Source organism: Balaenoptera ricei, chromosome 4 (genome assembly GCF_028023285.1).
Source record: "Balaenoptera ricei isolate mBalRic1 chromosome 4, mBalRic1.hap2, whole genome shotgun sequence".
NCBI lineage: Eukaryota > Metazoa > Chordata > Mammalia > Artiodactyla > Balaenopteridae > Balaenoptera > Balaenoptera ricei.
In genome coordinates, this window is record NC_082642.1 from 105,255,697 (window position 1) to 105,278,965 (window position 23,269).

The following is a 23,269-nucleotide window of genomic DNA, read 5'->3' on the forward strand; positions in this document are numbered from 1 at the left end:
TTCTGCATTGGCAGGTGGACTCTTAACCACTGTGCCACCAGGGAAGCCCCCTCCTTTTTTTTTAAAAGTATAGTTGATTTATAGTATTTTAGGTATACAGCAAAGTGATTAAGTTATAGGTATACATATACATATGTATACTTTTTCAGATTCTTTTCCACTGTACATTTTTACAAGGTATTAAATATAGTTCCCTGTGCTATACAGTAGGTCCTTGTTGTTTATGTATTTTATATATAGTAGTGTGTAATTGTTAATCCCAAATTCCCAATTTATGCCTCCCCCCCTTCCCCTTTGGCAACCATAAGTTTTTCTTTTGTTTGTTTGTTTGTTTGTTTTTGACTATTACAAAAGTTTATTTAGCAAAAAAGTTCAGTAAGAAAATGTACATGACTCAGATTTTATCATAGTAAAATGTGGAGAGGGGACACATAGAAGCAGTTGATTTCTCTGGTGAACACAGCCATTGTTCATACTTGTTCCAAGGCTTCTAACATGATGATACTATTTCCTCGTATTACCACCATTCCAGTATTGTTCTGTTGCTCACTAGTTGCCGTCACCACACATTCATCTATTACAAGATTCATAAAGGGATAGAATCCCTACAGTATTCCTTGGACATATCTGCCACCGTTTAATTTTTTTTTTCTTTAAATGTTTCCTCTTTAATTTATTTTATTTATTTATTTATTTTTTGCTGTGTTGGGTCTTCGTTTCTTGTGCGAGGGCTTTTTCTCTAGTTGCGGCAAGCGGGGGCCACTTTTCATCGCGGTGCGCGGGCCTCTCACTATCGCGGCCTCTCTTGTTGCGGAGCACAGGCTCCAGACGCGCAGGCTCAGTAATTGTGGCTCACGGGCGCAGTTACTCTGCGGCATGTGGGATCTTCCCAGACCAGGGCTCGAACCCGTGTCCCCTGCATTGGCAGGCAGACTCTCAACCACTGTGCCACCAGGAAAGCCCCTGCCACCATTTAATTTTTATGATAACTTCTTGTCCATAAATTTCTTCAACTCAGGAGGGTGAGCTTTGCTCATGATGTCTACTCAGCGAGCTCAAAGATGCCTCCAAACAGAATTCGAGTCCTCCCTCATGCTCCATGACTCCATGCTCCATGGCTACAAACAGTAGCCATGTTTGTTTTCTATGTCTGTGAGTCTATTTCTGTTTTGTAAATAAGTTCATTTGTATCATTTTTTTAGATGCCACATATAAGTGATACGATATTTGTCTTTGTCTAATATCCTTCATTTAGTATGATAATCTCTAGGTCCATCCATGTTCCTGCAAATAGCATTATTTCTTTCTTTTTTATGGTTGAGTAAAATTCCACTGTGTGTGTGTGTGTGTGTGTGTGTGTATATTATATATATATATATAATATATATATTATATATATGCCACATTTTCTTTATCCATTAATCTGTCAGTGGACATTCAGGTTGCTTCCACATCTTGGCTATTGTAAATAGTGCTGCTATGAACACTGGGGTGTATGTATCTTTTCCAACTAGTTTTTGTCTTTTCTGGATATATGCCCAGGAGTAGGTTTGTTGGATCATATGGCAACTCTATTTTTAGTTTTGTAAGGAACCTCCTTACTGTTCTCCATAGTGGTTGTAGCCATTTACATTCCCAGCAACAGTGTAGGAGGGTTCCCTTTTCTCCATACCCTCTCCAGCATTTATTATTTGTAGACTTTTTTTTTCCCATGCCACGCAACTTGTGGGATCTTAGTTCCCTGAGCAGGGATTGAACCCTGGCCCCGGTAATGAAATCGCCGAGTCCTAACCACTGGATCACCAGGGAATTCCATATTTGTATACTTTTTGCTGATGGTCATTCTGACCAGTGTAAGTTGGTACCTCATTGTAGTTTTAATTTGTATCTCTCTAATAATTAGTGATGTTGAGCATCTTTTCATGTGCCTTTTGGCCATCTGTATGTCTTCTTTGGAGAAGTGTCTGCTTAGGTCTTCTGCTCATTTTTTTGATTGAGTTGTTTTTTTTTTTGATATTGAGGTGTATGAACTGTTTGTATATTTTGGAAGTTAATCTCTTGTCAGTCCTATCATTTGCAAATATTTTCTCCCAGTCTGTAGCTTGTCTTTTAGTTTTGTTTATGGTTTCCTTTGTTGTGCAAAAGCTTTTAAGTTTAATTAGATTCCCCCCCCCCCCCGCTTTTTTTTGCTTTTGTTTCCATTACTCTAAGAGATGGATCCAATGAAATATTGCTGTGATTTATGTCAAAGAGTGTTCTACCTATATTTTCTTCTAAGAGTTTTATAGTTATCTGTTCTTACATTTAGGTCTTTAATCCATTTTGAGTTTATTTTTCTATATGGTGTTAGAAAATGTTTTAATTTTATTTGTTTACATGTAGCTGTCTAGCTTTTCCAGCACCACTTATTGAGGAGGCTGTCTTTTTTTTTTTTTAAGTTATTTATTTATTATTTATTTATTTTTGGCTGTGTTGGGTCTTCGTTTCTGTGCGAGGGCTTTCTCTAGTTGCGGCAAGCGGGGGCCACTCTTCATCGCGGTGCGCGGGCCTCTCACTACTGCAGCCTCTCTTGTTGCAGAGCACAGGCTCCAGACGCGCAGGCTCAGTAGTTGTGGCTCACGGGCCTAGTTGCTCCGCAGCATGTGGGATCTTCCCAGACCAGGGCTCGAACCTGTGTCCCCTGCATTGGCAGGCAGATTCTCAACCACTGCGCCACCATGGAAGCCCGAGGAGGCTGTCTTTTCTCCATTGTATATTTTTGCCTTCTTTGTCATAGATTAATTGACCGTAAGTGTGTGGGTTTATTTCTGGGCTTCCTATCCTGTTCCATTGATCTATGTGTCTGCTTTTGTGCCAGTACCATAGTGTTTTGATTACTATAGCATTGTAGTGTAGTCTGAAGTCAAGGATTCCTCCAGCTATGTTCTTCTTTCTCAGGTTGTTTTGTCTGTTCAGGGTCTTTTGTGTTTCCATACAAATTTGAAAATTTTTTGTTCTAGTTCTATGAAAAATGCCATTGGTAATTTGATAGAGAATGCATTGAATCTGTAGATTGCCTTGGGTAGTATGGTCATTTTAACGATATTGATTCTTTCAATCCAAGAACATGGTATATCTTTCCATCTGTTTGTATTGTCTTCAGTTTCTTTCATCAGTGTCTTATAGTTTTTGGGGTACAGGTCTTTTACCTCCTTAGGTATGTTTATTCCTAGGTATTTTTATTCTTTTTGATGTGATGGTAAGTGGGATTGTTTCCTTAATTTCTCTTTCTGATAGTTCATTGTTAGTGTATAGAAATGCAATAGATTTCTGTATATTAATTTTGTATCCTGCAACTTTACCGAATTCATTGATGAGCTCTAGTATTTTTCTGGTAGTGTCTTTAGGATTTTCTATGTATAGCATCATGTCATCTGCAAAGAGTGACAGTTTTACTTCTTTTCCAGTTGGAATTTCTTTTCTTTTTCTTCTCTGATTTCCATGGCGAGGACTTCCAAAACTATGTCAAATAAAAGTGGTGAGAGTGGACATCCTTGTCTTGTTCCTGATCTTAGAGGAAATGCTTTCAGGTTTTCACTGTTGAGTATGATGTTAGCTGTGGGTTTGTCATATTTGACCTTTATTATGTTGAGGTATTTTCCCACTATGGGTCCTACAATCTGAGTGAGAAGATATTACTCCCTTTACCTTACTCTTTTTTTTCTATTATAAAATGATTACATGTTCATTATATTCAAAAAAGAAACATAGAAAGTAAAAACTGTATCTGAAACTTCCAAGACACAATAAGTAATCATATATTAATGGAAGGGTCAGTTCATCAAGAAGATATAACAATTATATCTGTACCAAACACAAGCCCAGAAACGTATGACTCAAACAGAATTGAAAGGATAAATAGACAGTTCCACAATATTTGGAAATTTCAATACCCCACTTTCCATAATATATAGATAACAGAAGTTCAGTAAGGGAATAGAAAACTTAAATAATACTATAAACCAATTAGACCTAACAGATATCTGAAGAATACCCCAAAACAACAGAATACACATTCTTCTCTAGTATACCTGAAACATTTTCCAGGATAGACAATATATTAGGCCACCAAACAAGTCTCAGTAAGTTTTAAAAAATTGGAATCATACAGCATATTTTTTCTGACCAAAATGGAATGAAGAAATCAATAGAATCAATAATAGAAGGAAATAGAGCAGATAGAAATGAAATCAATAATATAAGAAGAAATAACAGAAGGAAAACTAGAAAACTCACATTTACGTGGAAATTAAACAACACAATTTAAAATAAGCAATGGAGGGACTTCCCTGGTGGTCCAGCGGTAAAGCGTCTGCCTTACAATGCAGGGAACGTGGGTTTGATCCCTGGTCAGGGAACTAAGATCCCACAAGCCACAGGGAAACTAAACCCACGTGCCACAACTACTGAGCTCATGTGCCTCAACTAGAGAGCCTGCATGGCACAAACTACAGAGCCCACATGCTCTGGAACCCATGCGCCACAGCTACAGAGCCCACGTGGCCCAGAGCCTGCATGGCACAAACTACAGAGCCCACATGCTCTGGAACCCATGCGCCACAGCTACAGAGCCCACGTGGCCCAGAGCCTGCACTCCACAACTAGAGAGAGAAAACCCGCACACCACAGCTAGAGAGACAACCGCGCACCACAATGAGAGAGAAGCCCGCGTGCCTCAATTAAAGATCCCGCAAGCCTCAACAAAGATCCTGCGTGCCACAACTAAGACCCAATGCAGCCAAAAAATAAATAAAATAATAAATAATAAATAAATCTTTAAAAAAATAAATAAAATAAAATAACCAATGGATCAAAGAATAAATCACAAGGGAAATTAGAAAATACTTAGAGATTAATGAAAATGAAAATGCAACACACCAAAACTCATGGATGTAGTGAAAGCAGTGCTCGCAGGTAAATTTTTACAGTAAATGTCTACATTTAAAAAGAAGAAAGATCTCAAATCAATAACCTAGCTGTATACCTTAACAAACCAGAAAAAGAACTAAACCTAAAGTTAGGAGATGGAGGAAATAATAAGGATTCGAGCAGATATAAATGAAATCAATAATAGAAAAACAATGGAATTAATGAAACCAGAAGTTCTTTGAAAACATCAAGAAAATTGAGAAACCTTTAGCTAGATTAAAAACCAAAACAAAACAAACTCAAATACTAAAATTGGAAATGAAAGGTGGGCATTGTCAATTTTACCTAAATATAAAGGATAATTAAGAAAATATTGTGAATAGCTGTATACCAAGAAACCATATAAGTTGGATGAAATGGAAGAATTCATAGAAACCCATAAACTACCAAAACCGACTCAAGAAAAACAGAATAAATCAATAACAAGGAGACTGAATCAGTAATCAAAACCTCCCAACAAAGTAAAGCTCAGGACCAGATGGCTTCACTGCTGAATTCTATCCAACATTTAAAGAAGAATTAATACCAGTCTTTCTCAAGCTTTTTCTAACTTGTTCTAGGAGGCCAGCATTACCCTCATACCAGAACCAAAGACACTATAAGAAAACGATAGACCAATGTACCTTGTGAATATAGATACCAAAATCCTGAACAAAAATGCTAAAAAGAAGCTGAATTCAATGACATATTAAAAGAATTATACACTACTACCAAGTGGGATTTATCCCTGTGACACAAGGGTGGTTCAACATGAAAATCAGTGTAATATACCCATTAATAGAAAGAAGGAAAAAAACACATAATTGTTTCAGAAGAAACATTTAAGAAAATCTAACACCATTTCATGATGAAAACACTGAATAATCGAGGAGTAGAAGGGAACTTCCTCAACATGATAAAGGTCATATATGCAAAGCCCACAACTAACATCATTCTCAGTGGTGAAAAGCTGAAAGTTTTTCCCCTAAAGTCAGGAACAAGGCAGGAATGCCCATTTTTACCACTTCTTTTCAACATGGTGCTAGAGGTTCTAGCCAGAGAAGTTAGGCAAGAAAAAAAGAAATAAACATAATCTTACTTCAAAAGGCAGAAACAAAGTTATGTCTATACACACATGACATGACGTTACATATAGAAAACTCTAAATCATCCATCAAAAAACTATTAGAGCTAATTATAGGATTTCCCTTGTGGTCCAGTGGTTAAGACTCCGCACTTCCACGGTAGGGGCACGGGTTCAATCCCTGGCTGGGGAACTAAGATCCCACAGGCCGTGTGGTGCGGCCAAAAAAACCAAAACCAAAACCCCTCACAAAACTATTAGAGCTAATTATATTTGCAGAATATAAAAATCAACACAAAAATCAGTTGTATTTCTTTATACTAGCAGTGATGATCTGAAAAGGAAATTAAGAAAATGATTCCATTTACAGTAGCATCAAAAATAGCATAAAATACTAAAGAATAACCTTAACTAAGAAGGTATAAGACTTGTACGCAGAAAACTATAAAACATTGCTGAAAGAAATTACTTTTCCCCCTTAGTTAGTGTGGTAAAATAAAACTGATCAGTTTCAAATGTAGAAACACACTTGTGTTTTTTATACTGCTAACTTATCATGATTCATTTTATGATTATATTTTATATGTTTTATTTGAAAAATTTTACACCAAAGAAAAGTTGAAAGAATAGAAATAATTTACCATTTGTTAACATTTTGGCCATATTTGATAAACCTCTTTTTCTATTTGTTGTTAATTGGTTACCCTGCCAGATAAGCAGACACAAGAGTAAGCAGACACATTCTTGGCCCCTAAATGCCTCAGCATGCATCTTCTAAGAATAAGGACATTCTTCTATGTAATCACAATATCATTATAAAACCTAAGAAATATACAGCCATTCCATAATAGCATTTAATGTCTAGTTCATATTCAAATATGCTTAATTGTCCCCAAAATATGTTTTGTAGTTTTCTTTGAAAAATCCAGGACTCAATAGAGTCTTAGGCATTCTATTTGATTGTAATATCTTTTTAGTTCCTTTTAAGGAAAAAAGATCTTTTTTTTTTTTTTTTTTTAATAATATTGACCTTTTGAAGAGAAAAGGTCAGTTTTCTTATACAATATACCACATTCTGGTTGTTTGTCTCCTCACAGTGTTCTTTGATTAATTTCCTATATTTCCTGTAAATTAGAAATTAAGACTGGAAGCTTGATTAGATTCAGATAAAACGTTTTTGGCAAGAATACTTCATGCATGAGATTGAGGACTTTGTATTCCATTGTGTGAGAAGATACACAATTCAGATTGTCTCATCATTACATTAAAAATGTTATCACTTGATTAAAGTGATGACCACCAGATTTCTCCAAGGTCTAGATGCAGATTTCACTTTGGAATTTGTAACTACTCTTTAAGGTGATACTTTGACATTGTGTGACTATCTCGTGTCTTCCCAACAAATCTTACCTAATGAATTTTAGCATCCAGTGGTCATCCATGTCTGAATCAATTATTACACTGAAGGTTGCAAAATCTTATCAGTCTTTATTCAATTTTTAGCTGACATTCTACTGTAAGGAAGAACTTTCCTTTTCCTCTTTCCTTTTTGAGTACCATTATGGCCTCATGGATTAAAAATGTTTAAAAAATTTATTTATTTTTTAATTAAAAAGTGTTTTCATGTTTAACTTTTGATTATGTGCTGTAACCAATTAATATTATTATAATGCCTTAAAAGACACTTGGATTCGATTAGCTCATATTTTATTTAAAATTGTTGCATTACGTGAGTGATTAGCTTGATCATATTTTTTACATACCAACCTACCTGGATTTATAATATAGATTATACTGGTTTCATTAACAGAGTTTGGAAATGTTATCTCCTTTCTGTTTTTTGGAAGAAGTTGTATAATCAGGGAATTATTTAGTACTTGAAAGCTTGTGGTATTCACATATAAAAACATCTAGGCAGGATTTGTATTGAGGGAAGTAGGTGATCATTTCAATTTCTTACATCATTATTGGTTTATTCAAGTTTTCTATTTATTTTTATGCTACTTATTTCATCTTACGTTTTTGCAGAACTTTGTTTCTTGCAGGTTTTCAAAGTTATCACCATATTTTTTTGTCTGCTCTGTCAGTAGTTAATTTCTCTTTTAGATTATATATTTTTATTTGATTTTTCTCTTGTTTTCTTTTTTTTTTAAAATTTTATTTATTTATTTATTTATGGCTGTCTTGGGTTTCTGTGCGAGGGCTTTCTCTAGTTGCGGCAAGTGGGGGCCACTCTTCATCACGGTGCGCGGGCCTCTCACTATCGCGGCCTCTATTGTTGCGGAGCACAGGCTCCAGACGCGCAGGCTCAGTAATTGTGGCTCACGGGCTTAGTTGCTCCATGGCATGTGGGATCTTCCCAGACCAGGGCTCGAACCCGTGTCCCCTGCATTGGCAGGCAGATTCTTAACCACTGCGCCACCAGGGAAGCCCTCTCTTGTTTTCTTATTCAGTCTTGTTAGAGATTTATTCATGTTATTAATCTTTCCAAAGACCAATGCCCAGGTAGGGTTCTTCAGGAAGCAGACTCTGAGATAGAGGTTCGGGTACAGGATATTGGGGAGCACCTTAGGACCAACACTGATAGAAGGAAAGGGAAGAAAGTGGGATTAGGGAGAGGGAGAAATTAGAAAGTGATGCAAGCAGGAATCAAAGGCTTGACTAACCTCTAAGGGCAGTTCTGGAGCTAAAATGTCAGGGTTGGCCCACCTTAAATTAAGTGTTTCTGCCTTATACCCTAGCCAAATTAGTCACTGGTTATGGGCTGCACAGGGAAGGTATGACCTTGGGCAAGGGCATTTGTCTGCAGCTAAGGGGCTCTTCCAGGGGCTGACAGCTGGAGACTGTCTCCTGACAACACTCTCTTTCACTGAAGGGGAATCTGGGCAACTCTCGTCCAAGTCCACTATAGCTGATTTCTGGTTTTGATCACTCTCTGCCTTGCTGTTTTATTTTCTATTTCCTTAATTTCTGTTATTATCTTTATTTTTTCCTTCCTGTATGGTTCTTTGAATTTATTCAATGGTTCTTTTTGTAGCTTGAGTTGTAATTTTCCTTGAGTTGAATTATTGGCTCATTTATATTTAGTCCTTCTGTTTTCTGATCAATATTATTATTATTATTATTATTATTATTATATTTTTATAACCTGGGCATGCACAAACCCCATTCCTGTGTCTGCTGGGCCAACATCATCTCTTTTACCAGGAATTCAACCTGGCCATGGTAGTGAAAGTGCCAAGTCCTAACCAGTGGACTGCCAGGGAATTCCCTGATCAATATTTTTTTTTTTTTAAATTTATTTATTTTTGGCTGTGTTGGTTCTTCGTTTCTGTGCGAGGGCCTTCTCCAGTTGTGGCGAGCGGGGGCCACTCTTCATCGCGGTGCGCGGGCCTCTCACTGTCGCGGCCTCTCTTTGCGGAGCACGGCTCCGGACGCGCAGGCTCAGTAGTTGTGGCGCACGGGCTTAGTTGCTCCGCGGCATGTGGGATCTTCCCGGACCAGGGCTCGAACCCGTGTCCCCTGCATCGGCAGGCAGACTCTCAACCACTGCGCCACCAGGGAAGCCCCGATATTTTTAAAGCTAGAATTTTCCTCATAACAATTGCTTTCTCTATTTCTGAGGAGTTCTCAGTCATTATTTCTTTTTTTTCAGTCATTATTTCTTTAAAACATTTTCTGCTCCATGTTTTTTTCCCTCTTCCAGGTCTCTTATTAAATATTGTCAAATTTCTTCCTTAATAGCTCTTTCTTTCTTTCTTTCTTTCATAATTTTATCTTGGGTTTGTGTCTGGAAGATCAGGGTTGGTATGGCATCTGCCAGATGGAAGGACTCTAGAACAAGGAGTTCCTAGATTCTTCCTTCTCTTCTGTCTGCCCAGAGTAAATTTATGCTACCATGAAAGGCAGTAGCTCTGCTCCTCAGCAAGCTAGCAGGATTCCCACCACCTCCAGGATCACCTCAGGATCAAAGTGGGAGAAAAGCCAGCCCATGTCATTGTTACTTTTGTCCCAGCCACAGTCTCCAAACTACTTTGTTCTTCTTTTCCATTAATATTTATATCTAATCTTCCAATGAAACAAGTGGCTTCTAGTTATTGCACTCTCTCCAAATGCTTCTATTTCATACCTATGTTTTTAAACCTAGCTATCTATAATTTGTCCTCTGCTCTGAGGGGATGAAAGGAGGGTAGAGAAGGGACAGTCTATGGTCCCAAGTAAGCACTTATTTTCATCTTTTACACATTTATTGCTTACAGTTAGAACTCTACAGGTATGAGTGTGACCTGCAATATATTTTGTAGGACTAAGGTGAGGCTAACTTGAACTCAGGCTATTGATGGGTAATGACACAGTTTCCAATCATCAGTCTATTTTAGAGGGAACCCACACCAGCAGGGAGACTAGACCAGAAAGATCAAATGTCACTTGGAAGCCTTCCCAGTAGGGTGCTTTGTTGTGCTCTCAGGGCAAAATAGACTTGGGGCAGAGTGATATGAGGTCTGTCTTGTAAAAGCATCATGAATGAATTGTCTGCTAGTGTAAAAACTTCTTGCCTGGAGACAAGCACAGGATTAAAAAACATATCATCAGTCTTTGAAATAACTAAGAAGGAGTCTAGTTCAGTAACCCAAAGAAAACCAACTCTGGTTATATGTTATTTATTTTCTACTATTTCAGTCTGTCATTCTTTCTTCATTAAAAGTTCTATTGGGACTTCCCTGGTGGCGCAGTGGTTAAGAATCCGCCTGCCAATGCAGGGGACACGGGTTCGATCCCTGGTCCGGGAAGATCCCGCATGCCACGGAGCAACTAAGCCCGTACGCCACAACTACTGAGCCTGCACTTTAGAGCCCGTGAGCCACAACTACTGAGCCCTCGTGCCACAACTACTGAAGCCCACGTGCCTAGAGCCCGTGCTCTGCAACAAGACAAGCCACAACGAAGAGTAGCCCCCGCTCGCTGCAACTAGAGAACACCTGTGCACAGCAATGAAGACCAAACGCAGCCAAAAATAAACAGATAAATTAGGAAAAAAAAAGTTCTATTCATTATATTTTTTCTTATTTTACTGCACAAAGACCCTATCTTTCTATCAAAATCAGTGTATATAGCTAGAAACTTCTCTTGATTTGTATTTACAATTTCAGGTTTGCCTCTAGGTACTAGAGAAAGAGGGATGTACTTTCAGACCATGTAATCTAATATGAAGGAATAGAAGAGATCATTTGAATTAATCTTTGGGACCTAAAAAACAGTATCATAGTGATTAGGACTCCGTAGTGAAGATGGTTGCCTGAGTGACACAACTCCATCCGAAAAGAACCTTTTTAAGGGCCTGAAAAACCACTAAAATAAAGTCATTGCAATCAGTCTTATATTTGTTCATTCAGTGTGTGTTAATGATCCTTCAAGGAACCAGATCCTTTTCGTCTCTGATGGGTTAAACTGATTGGAAACACTGCCCATGCTGACATTGTGGTTGGGGATATGACAAATGAAAGACAACATTACAGATGGGACACATGAAGGAGAGTACCTGACTCAAGTAGGAAGGGACAGAGTAAATGGGCCTGTTCAAGCTTAATCCTGGAAACCAGGGTAAAAAGAATAAGAATGGCTTATATCTATTAGTGGACTCTATGTGCCGGTGCTGTTAGGAGCTAACTGAACCCTGGTGAAAAAAATAGTTGTAGTCCCTGCCCTTATATAGCTCAGAGTATGGTAGGGAAGATGGGTATTATATGACGTATGAATGGGACTTCCCTGGTGGCGCAGTGGTTAAGAATCTGCCTGCCAATGCAGGGGACCCAGGTTCGAGCCCTGGTCTGGGAAGATCCCACATGCCGCGGAGCAACTAAGCTCGTGTGCCACAACTACTGAGCCTGCGCTCTAGAGCCCATGAACTACAAGTAAAAGCTCGTGCACAGCAACGAAGACCCAATGCAGCCAATAAATAAATAAATAAACTTCTACAATGTATGAATGGAAATCCAACTTTTATGAAGAAAGAGAGAAGGGCCAAAAAGAGTCAGTACTAGAAGGGATCTTCTATCATTATGTGGTTTTAAATAAGTCACATCTAGTCCCAAAGAAGGAAAAGGAGTCATTCAGAAAACTGAGACTCAAGGAGGCCAATAATTTGCCTACAGAAATGGAACTAATACTTTTAGAATCCAGAATTCAAATCAAGTTGACCTGACTCCAAAATCATAACTGCTATTTAATGACTCAGTAGTTCCCCAGAGTAAACTTCTCAAGGGCAGGGGCTGTATTTATATCACCCTGTCTTAAATCTAACACATTGTTGGCACTTAATGAATTATTATTAAATAAATACATTTGAAATATTGAGCTTTTTTTAAAAAAATTAATTAATTAATTTATTTATGGCTGTGTTGGGTCTTCGTTTCTGTACGAGGACTTTCTCTAGTTGTGGCAAGCGGGGGCCACTCTTCATCGCGGTCCGCGGGCCTCTCACTATCACGGGCCCTCTTGTTGCGGAGCACAGGCTCCAGACGCGCAGACTCAGTAATTGTGGCTCACGGGCCCAGTTGCTCCGCAGCATGTGGGATCTTCCCAGACCAGGGCTCGAACCCGTGTCCCCTGCATTGGCAGGCAGACTCTCAACCACTGCGCCACCAGGGAAGCCCAATATTGAGCTTTTATAGGAAAAAGAGTAGAATGTTAAAGGCATTATAACAATCGTGTTTCAGAAGGAGGGAGAGGCTTGCTTTCAAATCTTTGACAAACATACTAGACAATTTGGGTTAGAAAGGAAATAAATAAATGAGAGTATTGGTGAAAGAGGATTAGAAATATTAACATTAGGGTTATGTTTGGAGAGAAAGTATTACATAAAATAACACAAAACAGTGAGAGAAGATCAAAATAAAATTAAAGATGAGAAATTTTTGTAATGAACTGCTTTTTTTTGAATATTGATCTCTTATTGAAATATAGTTGATGTACAATATTATATAAATTACAGGTGTACAATATAGTGATTCACAATTATTAAGGGTTATACTACATTTATAGTTATTATAAATATTTGCTATATTACTTGTGTTGTACAATATATCCTTGTAGCTTATTTATACATAATAGTTTGTAACTCTTACTCCCCTGTCCCTATATTGCCCCTCCCCCCTTTCTTCTCCTCACTGATAACTACTAACTTATTCTCTATATTTGTGAGTCTGCTTCTTTTTTGTTACATTCACTAGTTTGTGGTATTTTTTAGGTTCCACATGTAAGTGATATCATACAGTATTTGTCTTTCTCTGTCTGACGTATTTCACTTAGCATAATACCCTCCAAATCCATCCGTGTTGCTTCAAATGGCAAAATCCCATGAGTCTTTTTTAATGATAACTTCCTAGAAATGGAATTGCTAAGGAAAAGTAGAGATATTAATAATTGAAAATGTATTGCCAAATTGCCCTCTGTGGAGGAGTAGAAGTGTATACTTCTACTCATCTCACAATGTATAAAAATGTCTGTTTCTTTACACTCTCACCAACTGAGTGTAAAGTCAAATTTTAAACATTGCCAATCTAATAACTGAAAATGGCATATCTGTGTAGAAATTTTTCCTTTAAAATAAACTTTATTTTTTATTACAGTTTTAGATCTACAGAAGAAAGTTGTGAAGATAAATAGAGTTTCCATATATCCCATGCCCAATTTCCCTTATTATTAATTAATATCTTACATTAGTATGGTACATTTATTACAATTAATGAGGCAGTGTTGATACCTTATTATTAACTAAATTCCATACTTTATTCAGAAATCCTTAGTTTTTGCTAAAGTCCTTTTTCTGTTCCTGGATTCCATCCAGGATACCACTTCACATTTAACTGTCATATCTCAGACTTCTCTTGGCTATGACAGTTTTTCAGACTTTCCTTATTTTTGATGATCTTGACAATTTTGAGGAATACTGGTCAGGTGTTTTGTTTAAAATGTCCCTCTATTTGAATTTGTCTGATTTTTTTCTCATGACTAGACTGGGGTTGAAGACCCTTTGGGGAGGAAAAGCACAGAGGTAAATTGCTATTCTCATCATATCATATCAAGAGTACATACTATCAACACCATATTACTATTGAGGTTGACCTTGGTCACCTGACTGAACTAATGTTTGTAAGATCTCTCCACTGTAAGTTTAGGCTTCCCCTGACTCCTTTCTAAACTGTACTCTTTGAGAGAAGTCACTATGTGTAGCCCATCCTTAAGGAATGGGGAATTGTGCTTCACCTCCTTGGGGAAGGAGTATCAAAATACATTATTAGGAATTTTCTGCATGGGAGATTATCTGTATAGTTTTAATTTGTTGATTAATATTGAGATAGAGCATTTTTTCATAAATTAAAGAGTCATTTTTATTTCCTTTCTCCTTAACCTATTTGTTCAAATTTGTTGTCCAGTTTTTCCAACAGGTTATTTGGGCTTTTTGTTTTGTTTGCCTTTTTGTTTTTATGTAGTTCAGTTTATCAATTTTTTTTTCTGAATGATTTCTGGATTTTGTGTCATACTTAGAAAAATTTTCCTCATTCCTAGATTTTTTATATATGCACACACAAATAGACAAATTTTTGTGATTTATTCTGGTTACTTTTAGAGTTTCATTTTAAATATTTAAGTCTTTTATCCACTTGGAATTATATATGGTATAAGGTGTGAGCTATGGACTCACCTTTTCCACTAGGAATTGAAATGCTACCTTTATCATATCCTAAATGCATCTGTGTATTTGAGTCTATATTTGGGCTTTCTATTTTGTTCTATTGATTTGTATGAATATTCTTAGGTTAGGATTTTTAAATATAGATTCATAATTAATTTTAATATTGTAGGGAAGGAAAAAATTTTCCCTCTACCTTTCTGAGTTCTTGGCCGAGACTCCTATAATAAAAGATAGATTAAAAAGATAAAAACAAACAACTTTATTAACTTATATACCTCATGTATACATGGGAGCTATCCACAAACAGATGAGTAACTCAAATAAGTGGCTTAGAATTTAGGCTTAAATATCATCTTAATAGGGAAAAGGGAGGGAAGATGTAGGCCTCTGAGGGGAGAGTTAGTGATTTTTAGGAAAGGTGAATGGGTGCTTGGAAGAATAGATGGGAGGTATTTATGACAGAGTTAGGTGTCGGCTTCTAGTCTCCTCTCCTGTGATGAGTCAGTCTTCCCTGATTGATGAAATTCCTGGGGAGGGCATTTATGACAACTGAGCTCCTTTCGTCTTTAGGCAGATATTAGGAGTTCAGAGAAAGCTGCTTCCTGCATTTATTGTTTTTCAACAACAATGAAAAAGCTCAAAGTAATCAGTATACCAAAGCAGTGTATTTTGGGGTGGCATATTCTGCTACCCTTATTTATTTATTTATTTTAATTAATTTTTAAAAAACATTTATTTTTGGCCGCGTTGGGTCTTCGTTGTTGCGCGCAGGCTTTCTCTAGTTGCAAAGAGCAGGGGCTGCTCTTCGTTGAGGTGCATAGGCTTCTCATTGCGGTGGCTTCTCTTGTTGCGGAGCACGGGCTCTAGGCACGTGGGCTCAGTAGTTGTGGCACACGGGCTTTGTTGGTCCACAGCACGTGGGATCTTCCTGGACCAGGGCTCGAACCCATATCTCCTGCATTGGCAGGCAGATTCTTAACCACTGTGCCACCAGGGAAGACCTGCTACCTTTATTTTTAAAATATTTTTCTGAGCTATCATTTAGTTTATTTTTATATATAAACTTTAAAATTGTTTAACTCCCGGAAGAAAAAAGTTTCTTAGAGTTTTTATTGGAACAACATCAAATTTATAAATTGAAAGAGATTTGACTTTTTAAAATAATTTATTTTATTGAAGTATAGTTGATTTACAATGTTGTGTTAATTTCTGCTGTACAGCAAAGTGATTCAGTTTTATATATATATATATATATATATATATATATATATACACACACACACATATTCTTTTTCATATTCTTTTCTATTATGGTTTATCACAGGATATTGAATATAGTTCCCTGTGCTATACAGTAGGATCTTGTTGTTTATCCATTCTGTATATAATAGTTTGCATCTGTTAATCCCAAACTCTCAATCCATCCCTCCCTATCCCCCCACACCCCCTTGGCAACCACAAGTTTGTTCAAAAGAGATTTGACATTTTTAGGTCTTGGAGTTATACCTTTCTATTTTTTCAAATCTTCATTTATGACTTTCGGTAGTATTCTATTAATTTATTCATATAAATTGTTCCCATTTTCAATGGAGTTTATTTTTCTGTATTTTATAGGTATGTATGTCAATAAATATGCACACATATACATAATTATTGTTTTTTCTTTCATTATATCTTATAACTGTTTATATTTTGAATAAAATCTATTTGAAAATAAATAGTGGTTAATAGATTTGTAATAAAAATTATTTTTTTCATGGAAAATTTGTAGCAACTAATTTAATGAAAATTATAAACATAATATATCAATTGATAAATATATTGATTAGGATACATGGGGTAAGATAATAAAATAAGTCAGAAAATAAATGATATGAATTTAAAAAAATGGTGATGCAGGTAAACATGAAGTATACTGTAACATGTAGTGATTTGTTTTCCTCTTCCAGCATTCATTTTGTCACTTCTCAGGCACACTACTATAGCCACCATTTCCACTTGCCCTTAGAATTGAGTGGATGTAGTCTTTGGTGTAAATATAGTTTCTCTTCAGGGAATGCTAATAAAATGGCTTTGGATATTCATTGATTGGAATTCATGGGTGTGGCAAGGGAGAATAATAGTAATAATTATTATTATTAATAAAAATAGTATTATTAATAAAATAATAATAATTTTTATTAGCAGAGCTCATCTTTTTCAATTAAAAAAATTTGTCTGGAAAACAAAGAAGAAAATCCTCAGATCCCCTCCCTTTAATGCACATCTGCCCTAATCCAATATCCAGATTCCTAAAGTTTTGTCATTCCTTATCCCCACCATACCCCCTTTCTGTCACCACCATGTCCCCCTCCAATGCTTTTCCATTGTTTTTAGCCAATGGGAACTCCCTTACAAGGTGCTTTTGGGTCTTCCTCTTCCTATATCTTCTGTATCTCACATCCTCTCTTCCTTGCTCTCTAGCCTTCAGCTAATCTGACTTTCTTTTCATTCCTTTATACTTACCAACCTTCTCACCTCCAGTGGCTGAATACTCTTCCTGAACTGAACTTCTGCCTAGTTTTTTTTTTAAATGGCTACTATTTCTTTCTTTTTTTTTTTTTAAATTTATTATTTATTTATTTATTTATTTATGGCTGTGTTGGTCTTCGTTTCTGTGCGAGGGCTTTCTCTAGTTGTGGCAAGAGGGGGCCACTCTTCATCGCAGTGCGCGGGCCTCTCATTATCGTGGCCTCTCTTGTTGCGGAGCACAGGCTCCAGACGCGCAGGCTCAGCAATTGTGGCTCATGGGCCCAGTTGCTCCGCGGCATGTGGGATCTTCCCAGACGAGGGCTCGAAACTGTGTCCCCTGCATTGGCAGGCAGATTCTCAACCACTGCGCCACCAGGGATGCCCTACTATTTATTTCTAATCATATCTTTCTAGTAATCTGCCAGACGTGTTCCACAGTTGTAGCCTTTTAAAAATTATTATTATTTTTTTATTCTTTTTTGTTAAGTAGGTTTTTTTTTTTTTTCTGGCTGCGTTGGATCTTCCTTGCTGCGCGCGGGCTTCCTCTAGTTGTGGCGAGTGGGTGCGACTCTTCATTGCTGTGCATGGGCTTCTCATTGCTGTGGCTTCTCTTTGTTGCACAGCACGGGTTCTAGGTTCACGGGCTTCAGTAGTTGTGGCTCACGGGCTCTAGAGCTCAGGCTCAGTAGTTGTGGCGCACAGGCTTAGTTGCTCCGCGGCATGTGGGATCTTCCTGAACCGGGGCTCGAACCTGTGTCCCCCGAATTGGCAGACAGATTCTTAACCACTGCGCCACCAGGGAAGTCCCTGAACTTCTGCCTAGTTAAAAGCTGCTTCTAGTTCAGATCTTAAATCAATCATTACTTTCTCAGAGATAGGGCCACAGTCTACCACTTTTCTTAATTAATTCATTCTTCATTTCCTCCTACCTCCTCCAAGAGGGTCAAGAGGGCTGAGATAGATTGTTCTTAATTAGCCATAAGTAGTCAAGAAAGAGTATTTGATTAAATTATTAATCAGTTTAGTGGCTACTTAATTTAGGCATAAAGTGAGTAACCAACATGGTCAGGACTTTAGCAACATTCAGCTTTAGAGAGAGATTCTTCCAGGAAAAGTTTGTTTAGTTATTCTAAACTCAATACTCTACTAGGATCTAGAATGCACAGATTACCAATTAGTTTACAATATTATGTTAGTTTCAGGTGTACAGCATAGTGATTTTGATATTTTTATACATTACAAAGTGATCACAGTCTAGTTACCATTTGTCACCATACAAGGTTATTACAATATTATTGACTGTATTCCCTATGCTGTACATTATCAAGTGTACTAGTTTCTTTGTGCTACTATAATTAATTACTGCAAATTTAGCAGCTTAGAACAAATTATCTTATAGTTCTAGAGTTCAAAAGTCTTAAAAATCAAGGTGTCAGCAGGGCTGCATTCCTTCCTTCTTGAGACTCTAAGGGAGTTAACTGTTTCCTAGCCTTTTAAAGCTTTTAGACACTGTCTGCATTTCTCAGCTTATGGCCCCTTTCTCTCATTACTCCAGCCTCTGCTTCCATTGTCATATCTCCTTTTTTGACTATGACCCACCTCTTTTTCTCATATAAGGACCATGTGATTACATTGGGCCCACTAGGGTAATCCAGGATAACTTCCCTATCTTAGAATCCTCAACTTAATCACTTTTGCTAAATCCCTTTTGCCATGTAATGTAACATTCACTGGTTCCAGGGAATAGGGTATCCTTGGGAGTGCATTATTTGATTTTTCACAGCAAGATAAAATCGTTGTCTTCAAGCAGCTCACATGAGAGCCACAGGTGCTATGAGAATTCACAGAAGGTACCTAACTGTACATTTCCTTTCAGGGTAAGAAAGGATATCTCCCAGAGGGGAGGTCCAAACCAAGTAGTATTTTGGATGGAAAGAGAAATGGAAGATATTTTGATACAGGGAACAGTGCACACAAAGCATAAAAAAGTGAGAGAAATGTGATTCATTTTAGTAACTCTAATAAGACTAAAACCTGCTGTATAGTTGTAGTGGAAGAGCCAAGAATATCATAAGTTTTGTTCAGTGGGCCAATTTTTAAATTATCTCTGGGACCTCAGCTCCTGATAATCTCATGAAATGTATAAAACCCTCTTGTCAGAAAAATGCAAATACACACTGTTGTATAAAATTTCAGCTCCTAAATAACTTATATGCATTCCTGGTTATGACACTCAGCTACTGGTCCTGAAGGTTAGGTGATTACAGGGAAGTGAACTGATTTGACTTGCATCACTGGGGAAGACTAGAAGAGGATAAAAGAAAATCAATTAGGAGGAATCAATTATTGGGTCAGGAATGTAAGTGAGAAATAATTTAGGACTGAAACTAAAGAAATGGTAGAGGGGATAAAAATGTGAGAAACTCAGGAGAACTTTGGAAGGTAGAAAGAATCACTGGACTTTTGAAGTACTGAGTGTGTAGTTGAGAGCTGAGATGCCTCATTCTAGGCTTCCTGGCTTAAGTGATGTGAGTCGTTGGTGTTACAACCTAAGAGACAGGAAATAGAGGCAGGCAATTAGATTTGGTGATAAAGGCACTGAATTCAAATTCAGATCTATTTTAGGTAATTTGGAACTCAGGAGAAAAGTTTTTGTTGGAGATCCTTCTCGGAGACACAAGCAGGTACTGGTAGTTGGCACCTGTGGAATGAAGGAGGTTGCTTAAAGTGCATAGAGAGAAGGTTTTGTCTTGAGGAAAAAGTCCTAAAGGTCCCTGTATTTTTATAAACAGGTGAGCAAAGGAGACTGAAAATGGGTGGGTCAGAGATAAGATGAGAACTTGGCATTATGATCAATTGGGAATAGGATTGCCTTAATCAGTTTGGGCTGCTATAACAAAGTATCAGAGACTGGGTGGCTTAGAAACAAACAGAAATTTATTTCTCACAGTTCTGGATGCTGGAAGTCTGAGATCAGGGTGCCAGCATGGTCACGTTCTGGTGAGGACCCTCTTCCAGGTTGCAGACAACTGACTTCTCCTTGTATACTCACATGGTGGAAAGAAAACTAGCAAGCTCTCTGGCCTCTTCTTAGGAAAGCACTAGTCATTCATGAGGGCTCCACCCTCATAACCTAATTACTTCCAAAGGCTCCACGTCCAAATACCATTACAGTGGGGATTAGATTTCAACATATAAATGTGGGAGGGGGCACACAAATAATCAGTCCATAATAGTTGATGAAGATGTAGGGAAGGGCATCATCACTAGCATGGTATGATATGAGAGGCCCAGTGAAGAATAAGAGAAAAATTCTTTCCTTTATTACATTTACCTCCTTCCCCACCCGCCACTCTCAGGTGTTGCTGCAACTGTTTTCTTTATTTTCCTGACCACCTTCAAGAACGAGGCCTATGTAAAATGGTCTCTCTGACTACCCTTCTTTAGCAAACTCACATTTTATTTGCCCCATAAGCCTCTGAGGTTAGTGAAAAGCCCCCAGTCAATACAGATGAGCAAGAGAAGGAATTGTTATGAGCAGCTAAGAGCATCCCCTGGTTTAGAAACTTTGACTAAATAAACTCCAGGTATGTTGACCACAATCTGGTTCCTACAAAGGCTGCATCTTTGTCCTCACAATGCTCCTCTCCATCATGTCTCCATTGTGAAGAGACCAGAGGATAAAAGGAGTGATCTGTTTAAGATCTACTGGACTTCAGGATCCACCCAAAGTGATTGCTACTTTGAGAGCTGGTATATAGAAGAGTTTTTTCAAAGAAAATGATGCAGAGTGCTTGCTTCCTTCCCATGCCAGTTAAAGTAGATGTAACTCTTGGGTTTATATGCTCTGAAGTAAAAATAAGCCAGCAGTGCTTCAAAATGGAATTTTCTTGCACTAAGGGTCAAGAGAGAGTCACAAGGGAGCAAATAGAAGCTTCCTTCTGTGTTGCTTCATTTCTTTTTCCCCTGGAAGATAGATGCTAACTTAGAAGCTGTCCCTTTCAAAGTGACGCATGCCCTCATGACTATGAAGCTGAATTTCTAGGAGAAGTAGAGAAATTTGTTAAAAGAGGAAAAAATCTAAAAATCCATATTTACACATTCTTTGGCATCATCTGAACCAGCAATGTTTAAGCTATTTCTCAGTGATCAAGAAATGGATCTTTCTATTATTTTTTATTTATTTGTTTTTTTCTTGTGGTATAGTTGATTTATAATATTTTATTAGTTTCAGGTGTACAATATAGTGATTCAATATTTTTATAGATTATACTGCATTTAAAGTTATTATGAAGTAATGGCTATATTTCCCTGTACTATGCAATATATCCCTGTTGCCTATTTATTTTATACATAGCAGTTTGTGTCTCTAAATCCCATACCCCTACCTTGCCCCTCCCCATTTCCCTCTCCCCACTGGTAACCACTGTTTTGTTCTCTATATCTGTGAGTCTGTTTCTGTTTTGTTATATACATTTGTTTGTTTTATTTTTTAGATTCCACATATAAGTGATAACAGAGTATTCTCTGACTTATTTCACTAAGCATAATACTCTCTCAGTCCATCTACATTGCTGCAAATGGCAGAACTTCATTCTTTTTTATGGCTGAATAGTATTCTTGTGTGTATGTATATGTAAATATACAACATATAGATATAACATCTTCTTTATTTATTTATCTGTCAATGGACACTTAGGTTGCTTCCATAGCTTGGCAGTTGTAAATGAACATTGGGGTACACGTATCTTTTCATTTTCTTCAGATATATACCCAATAGTGGAATTGCTAGATCATATGGTAGTTCTATTTTTAGTTTTTTGAGGAACCCCTGTACTGTTTTCTACAGTGGCTGCACCAATTTACATTCCCACCACAGTGTATAAATGTTCTCTTTTCTCCACATCCTCGCCAACATTTGTTATCTGTAGACTTTTTTTTTTTTTAAAGTTTTTTTTTTTTTAATTTTTTTAAATTTTATTTTATTTATTATTTATTTATCTGTTCATGGCTGTGTTGGGTCTTCGTTTCTGTGCAAGGGCTTTCTCTAGTTGCGGCAAGCGGGGGCCACTCTTCATCGCAGTGCGCGGGCCTCTCTTGTTGCAGAGCACAGGCTCCAGACGCGCAGGCTCAGCAGCTGTGGCTCACGGGCCCAGCCACTCCGCGGCATGTGGGATCTTCCCAGACCAGGGCTCGAACCCGTGTCCCCTGCATTGGCAGGCAGATTCTCAACCACTGCGCCACCAGGGAAGCCCTATCTGTAGACTTTTTGATGATAGCCATTTTGACAGGTGTGAGGTGATATGTCATTGTGTCTTTTTTTTAATAAATTAAAAAAAATATTTATTTATTTATGTATTTATTTATCTTTGGCTGCATTGGGTCTTCGTTGCTGCACGCAGGCTTTCTCTAGTTGTGGCGAGCTGGGGCTACTCTTCGTTGTGATGTGCGGGCTTCTCATTGCGGTGGCTTCTCTTGTTGCAGAGCGTGGGCTCTAGGTGCGTGGGCTTCAGTAGTTGTGACACATGGGCTCAGTAGTTGTGGCTTGCAGGCTCTAGAGCACAGGCTCAGTAGTTGTGGCACATGGGCTTTGTTGCTCTACGGCATGTGGGATCTTCGTGGACTAGGGCTCGAACCCGTGTTCTCTGCATCGGCAGGCGGATTCTTAACTGCTGCACCACCAGGGAACCCCCTGTCATTGTGGTTTTGATTTGCATTTCTCTGATGATTAGTAATGTTGAGCAGTTTTTCATGTGTCTGTTGGCCATCTGTATACCTTCTTGGAATAATGTCTATTTAGATCCTCTGCCTGAAATGGGCCTTTTAAAATCAGGCAGCTATACTTTATTTAGATGGATTTCATGTATGACTCTGAAGAGAACCTCTGCTACTTACCAGTTTGAAAAAATCTAACCTAAATAAAATAAAATGAAATAAAATGCATTTACAAATATTTGGCTTTATTTTATTTATTTTAAAAATTTTTGGCTGCACCCCACGGCATGCAGGACCTTAGTTCCCTGACCAGGGAT

At 37.7% G+C, this 23,269-nt stretch overlaps 1 protein-coding gene and 1 pseudogene across 4 annotated transcripts in view; one reads left to right on the top strand and one right to left on the bottom strand.

Annotated features, from left to right (window-relative positions):
- The window catches only part of MORC1 (MORC family CW-type zinc finger 1), a 357,937-nt gene that overhangs the window by 1,394 nt on the left and 333,274 nt on the right, over window positions 1-23,269 (top strand). The window lies entirely within an intron of this gene.
- LOC132365449 (small nuclear ribonucleoprotein G-like) lies at window positions 471-1,037 on the bottom strand (annotated as a pseudogene).